We start from the raw sequence: 6,913 nt of genomic DNA on the forward strand, positions 1-6,913 counted from the left end.
AATTATGTTAACTCGGTTACTACATCTGCAACTTAATACAACAAAGAGAGATGAGTTGTTGAAATCAGTGCTCGATTCTACCTATAGATGCGATAGAATTGTAAACTTGTAATTCACCTCTGCAGGAGGGATAACTGCATTAAGGTTGAACATAGCTTTCTTCTTTAACTTTCAATTGTTTTAGGAATTTTATTATACAGTTAGTTTTATTATACAATTAGCTTCTTTCTTTAACTTTCAATTGTTTTAGGAATTTTACTACACAATTAGTTTTTTATTTGCACTGTTGATACAACACTCTTGTAAGTAATATTTTTCAACAACACTTCTTTTTTATTAAACCTACCATACAACTCACAAAGTTCCTTAAATACATCCATGTGCGAAAAGTTAAGTTTCCAATGGGAGAGTTTGGGGACGGCACAGTTTTGGCGACTATACTAAGGACACAGGATCAGCCCCATGGTGACGAGGTGTGCGTTCCACATCAGTAGTGTGTCGAGAGTTAGTCCTAAACATTTCACTGTCAGAAACAGTGCAACACTGTCGGTCGCAGATGGAGAGTCGGAAACCGGGGCGACGGAGGCGCCGGCCGCTCAGCCACGCAGCCTGCAGAGCTGTGCCGCCAGTCGCGGTGCTGCGTGGAGTTCCGGCAGTGTTCAGGGTGCGCCGCGGTTCCGCGCTGTGCGAATTACGGCGCCGCCAGAGCTCTGAGAGTCTGGGACCTGACGCAGCGCCACCTTCAAACGAAGCCTCACAGCGCACGTCTCAGGCAGCAGTGGGCCTAATGTTTCCGTCTCTAAGATTGAATTGGTTCTCGGCTGTACACAGACAAGATTGGCTGCCTAGTAAACGTTCAGTTGTATGTGCCATTGTTTTTCTTAACTACTACAATACCATTATATACATCGTAACTCATAATACCTTTTATCCCGAAATATATTAAGAATGAAAGCAATACACAATCGCACCCAACTTAATGGTCATTTTCATAACATCTTTAACAATCAACTCTATGCTTCTTTTAAGGCCTGCGAGCTGCATTTCAACGAAGAAGGTATATTAAGCAGTACAAGTATGTACGATCCAAGAATTGTCAAACTTTTAACAGCACCTCTGGATCGTCAATTGTTAAAAAATGTAGGTTAAACAACGAAATGTTAGGCAGAGGCCTACATTTGTAGATTACAATGTCATAAGGAGGAAGCTGGTGGTTTATTTGCATCTCGTTTGATGTTAAGCTTTTCTCTGTAAGATGCTATAACTTCAAAGATACCGGGATGCCCTTGATATTTGTCCAATACCCCAACATCAGCCCGAGAGAACCCCGAAAGTCGCAGGGAATGACTAGAAAACAGTGCCCTTCACATTATCATTCGAGGAAGTGTATAAACGCAGTAGAAGTTGATAGAAGGGACTTCTTTCTGTAATTTAGAGCAACTAAACAGTAAAATAAGCGACTGTGATAACCATAGTGACTGGATCGTAGTTAACAAATTAGACAGTGTCTGCATATTATTAATTAACAACAATCCTTACCCAAGAGTTGTTAGCTACCCTGTTATAAACAGTGATCCATTTCTCAGTGTTTTTAATAAGGGTGCGGAATTGAAATGTGTTCGAAAGATGAAACTTCCCAAAAAAATCTGCAACACACATGAGGTGAGTGAGGCTCTTAGAGTAATTTATATGGTGTGTAGCAAACATGAGGTTCCCTTTGATAATGTTCTGTCGTTCATTAAAGATAATTTGTAGAACTTAGTAGAGAAGTTGCCAAAAAGGGAAACTGAAATATACGTATTTTTAAAAGAATGGTTTCCATTCCTGAAATGTAAAAGTTCATCTGAGTTTAGATATTATGCTGACTCTCTGATTATGTGGTCATTAGTAAATATTATTAGCCCACCTAGACATAAGTTTCTCAGAAGCACTGGCATTATTTCCATTCCAAATCCAAATACACTAGCTTTTAACTAGATCAGTCATTTAAAAACAAAGTGATCAGCGTATGAGATATATCTCACAGAAAGCTGGAACATTTGCCACACAGGAGAAAACAGTTCTTCTGTTAATTGATGAAATACATTTGAAATCCCAGCTTGATTACGAAGGTGGGAATATTGTAGGTGGTGCCTTCAACAGAGACTCATTTTTGGGTGCAACCAGTGCTTATGTTTCTATGATACAGATTTTAGATTCACCTTACAAGGATGTGGTACACATTCTCCCGCTTAAAACAATTCAGGCTGATGTAGCTTTCTCATCCATAAAAGAAGTAATTCTTAAATTAGAAGCAGCTTGATGTGAGGTGGTTGCGTTAGTGGGACACAATAACTGAATTTACAGAAAAGCAATATCTAACTTTAGTACTCCACCAGAAGTAAAGATAAAGTACTGTCTCCCTGCCCACTGTACAATTTGGGGATACAGTTAACCTTTTAAAGTGTATCTTTAACAAATGGTTAAATGAAAAGGAGCAGATTCTGTGTATTCCTGACATTAGTGAGAGCATGGAGGGAGGTTTTGCATCAGTCAGAGCACTAAAAGAGCCAGACATCACTGAAGAAGATGATTTATTGCAATATGGAAACTCTCTAGCTTTAAAATCTCAGTTTCCAAATTCAATTGAAAGACAACATGTCAAACTGGTGCTTCATATCTTTAATGATATGACAGTTGTTGCTTTGCAGAGACTGGGTCGAAGAAAGGAATTCAAAATTTCGAAAGCATTGCAACATTTATAAAAATAATATATCTTTGGTGGTGTATTGTGAATGTGAACACATTACTTAACGGTCAGAGGCTAAGAAATGTTTTCCAGGAACATGTAACTTCTAATTCCCATCAACTATTTGATTTTTTAAAGAGCTGTGTGTCTTGGTTCGGTTTATGGCATGGGTTGAATGATAACAGGAAACTTTCTAAAGAGACACACTTTGCTTTAAAACATACAACAGCTGCTTTGACTGATTTCAGTAGCTGTTGGCTGCCTGAGAAAAACAGGTTCTATTTGCTCCTTGGAGGAGTACAGACTGACAGTTTCGAATTAAGTGGGAGAAAATACCACATTTATCTTAGACACGCTTTTGAAACTGAGCAAAAACCTAGTGCTGAGAGCACAGTCTATAGTAGTTGGAGATGTGGTTATTTAGGTGTCATATATTTTTGAAACAACTTTTGAAATCCTACAGTTAAAAGATACCCCAATACCAGATTTATTAAATGTGGTAGTAGATGAGAATGATTTTGAAGGAACAGTGGAGGACACCTGGTCATTATTTCACTACATATCAGGATACTGCTCACACCAAGTGCTGAAAAAATCTCACTGTGAGTACAGCACTGTGAGTATTTCTCATTTCAGATGAATTAAAGCAGGATGACCATTTGATAGCGGCAAAGCATCGAGGAGGCTTGGAAAATCCCACAGAAAGTGTAATGGCATGTGCAACTTAAGTTTATTGAACTTTTCAAAAAATTTTAAAAGAACATGAAATTTTGTTTCTCCAAAAGTCAAATGAAAGGCTTGTGCTTTCGGAGGTAGCATCCTGTAATATACCCAGTGATTTGTTTAGTGGATTTCAATGTAAAAACAAACATAACTTTGAATCTATCAGGTGTTCCATACTGCTCTGTTGTGTAATTATTGTATTAAATAATCTTACTAAGAGAAGAAATGATGCAACTGTGAAGAAAAATATAATTGTTTTTAAAAGAATGAAAATTGTAACTAATGTGTAATTTAATTTTTTTACTAACATATAGAAGAGTGTTTTTGAAATCATATTATGAGGTGAAATAAAGAGTCAGTTTAATATTTTTATTTAATTATATTTCGTTTCTTCCCACCCCCTTGCTTTCTGTGTGTGTGTGTGTGTGTGTGTGTGTGTGTGTGTGTGTGGTTTTTTTCTGTCTGCATGTGTGTGAGTGAAAATTACATGTAACAAAATGTCTAAATTATTTTAAAGAGTTATGAATGTGTGTTTCCTTACTCATTCATGATATTACGCGAATCAATAGATTTCAAAATATTTGCACTTATTTTGTGCGCTGCTTCTTTAAATGTGTATTTGTATGAAACAAAATTTTGTGTCTAGGTTTTAGCGAATTCGGTAATTTTCCAGTAACGGAAAATGAACATGATATGCTCCAGTTATATTTTACAGTTATTAGTTCACATCCGCACTTGTTTTCCTTTAAAAGGTGTTAATGCTTTTTGTGATCAAATATATAACATAAAACATGCACAGATGTAGATCCCTAATTGTAGCACAAAAAGGTACAAATTACGATTTATGTGCTGTCACTCTAAGAGCCTATGTTAAAACTACAAAGCTGCTCTTCAAAAAAGTCGAAATATTGCAAATATGAGACTTGCAGTGATAATAGGCATCAGTGAAGGCAATTATGACCACATTTATTTTACGTTATTTGAAATGATAATTTGTTTCTAGGTGGCATTGCCTGACGACGGCGAGCTCTACGCTACAAACTGCACGTCGAGTATCGGTAGATCGTGGCAAGCGCGAGGCTGCCCACCGTGCTGCCATCTTGGGGCGCCGGCTTGCAGCAGGGAATAGTTGCGTGGCGCGCCGTAGGATGGCAGGACCTGCCGTAACAGTAACATGTCTTAACCAATTGAAGTTCTCACAGTTGCACCCATTACGTACTTTGTTTTATTTACACAGCTGATATACGTGTTGTGTGCTTCGTTGCAGAGGAAATTATGAAAATAGGACACGAGTAGCGGTGTTTTCGTCTCCTAAATGAGCAGAGCTCCAACAGAATGGATAGCTGACTGCAATACATCGCGAAAATTTCCAGGTTACACAGAATTAGAAGGTAAACTCAGCATCTTACAAGTCACTTAGATTGTGTCACAGTACGAGTGCTTTAATATAGGGAGCATGACCAACTTGCCGTGTATTCGTGTTAGCATGATGTCCAGTTGTTCAGGAACAACGTAATTTCACTTCACCTGATGCCAATGTACGACAGAGCAAGTTCACTGCATACAGTACTGAATTACTGACAGACTGTAATTTACTTATGCAGCTTTATAACTCAAAATTCCGAGTCGATATTGATCGATTTGTTCTGAAAGTCACCGACACTAATCGCATGTTTGCGTTAGTATTAGTGGCAACCTAGCCTTTGGGCATTATCATATGTAGCTATTAAAAATATTTTTGTCATTATTTCAAGGTCTGCGAGCTCCATTTCACTGAGGACCTCATTCTGAGAAGTAGTGAATACTTCGACAGATCCACTGGACAGAAATATTCTGTGCCTCTTCTGAAACCTCGCCTTAAACCAGCAACTGTACCATTGATTCTGCCTAACTGTCTGGAGTACCTTTCGTCACCTTCTTTTTCAATGGAAGTGCGTGGAAAACAGAAACGTAGAATGAACTGTTGCAGTCAATGTAACAAATTATGCCCATTAGAATAGGAAAGACATTTCGTGGACTTGAATGGCTTTCTTTAGTACATGGAGGGGATCAAGGTTCCCGAAGAGTGCATACTGTAAAGTGAATAAGTGTCATTAGTTTTGCTCTAATAGAAACGACACATAGTCTTACACTTTCATATCCTGTTGTGGTGAATACTGGCGCGAGTATGTAGTTACATGTTGGCAAAAGTGCAACTACAAAATTTGATACAAGGAAGTTCCCATTAACTATAAACCATTTGACTCTGGTATGCATAACCTGGGTGCAACCGACGTGCAGCCAGTTTTAACTTTTAATTACTATATGAAAGACTTAAAATTGTGGCCCAACTCATCAGGTGCGCTCTCTTGCAGTATTCAGTAACACATTAAAGGTACCATTACAAATCTGTGTCATTAGTTTTAAGTGCTACTTACATTTTCGTCTTTATACCACACACTTACATAACCCGGGTCCCTGGAAACCTATGGTTTATGTTGTAGCGTTATCAAATTAGACTGGGTTGTAATCGACTACATTTTGTTGAAATTCAGAGAATGCATTATTGGTACACCTAGACATTGTTGTCACTGCAGAAACTGTATTGTTACGAATCGCAACAGATAGCTTACTGGTGTGTTGCTAACACAGCGAAATATTGTAGTGGATCATTATGAGTATGTGAAGAAACATAGTAATGTTGTGGGAGTTAGCTGCAACAACAGTGGAGTGTCTGATATTCGTTATAAACTCAGAAGAAAGGTAAGTGTCATTTGTACCAATAAACAATAAAATGAACAGCAATTACAGTCCTACAGTCGACCAAAGAAGAGACGTTATTTCTTCACATTATTTTTTTCAGATATAATGACAGGATCTACATCTAAAAAAATGTGCAGGAAAGAAGATAGCATAAGCTTATCAAGACGAGATTTTGAATCTGTTGTTAGTCAATGAAGATGATGATTTCCTTTAAGATGTAAGTAATGCTTTAGATAAAAACCATGAAATTGCTCATAAGGCAGTGGCATGCAGATCTCTGAGTGAAGAACAAAGTAGTGGTGGTGGCGATGATGATGGTGACAATGATGTAGGTAACAATGTCTCTGAAAAATAATGAGTGAAAATGCTAACAAACATATTGCTCCAAATGGTATGCAATGGAGTAAGTACCCCCCCCCCCCCTCCCCCAATGCCATATAAAATGCCTTCACACAATTTGGTGAAATTTATTACAGGACCAGCAAGGGGCATAACCACTGACACCTCCAAAGATGGATGGAATTTATTTATTCCTCTAGCCATTGAGGATGGAATTGAGATATGCACAAACCTAGAAGGAGGAAGAGTTTGTGTACCAAGAAAAATAAACCTAGAATGATGTAGCTAGAGACAAAACGTTCGCCTTCTGGGTAATTTTACTTCATAATGGAGCAGATAAGGTTTGGGATGTTCCAATCAGGGAACTTTTCTGGGAAGGTA

The sequence above is a fragment of the Schistocerca piceifrons genome, chromosome 11 (assembly GCF_021461385.2).
Source record: "Schistocerca piceifrons isolate TAMUIC-IGC-003096 chromosome 11, iqSchPice1.1, whole genome shotgun sequence".
NCBI classification, from domain to species: Eukaryota; Metazoa; Arthropoda; class Insecta; order Orthoptera; family Acrididae; genus Schistocerca; species Schistocerca piceifrons.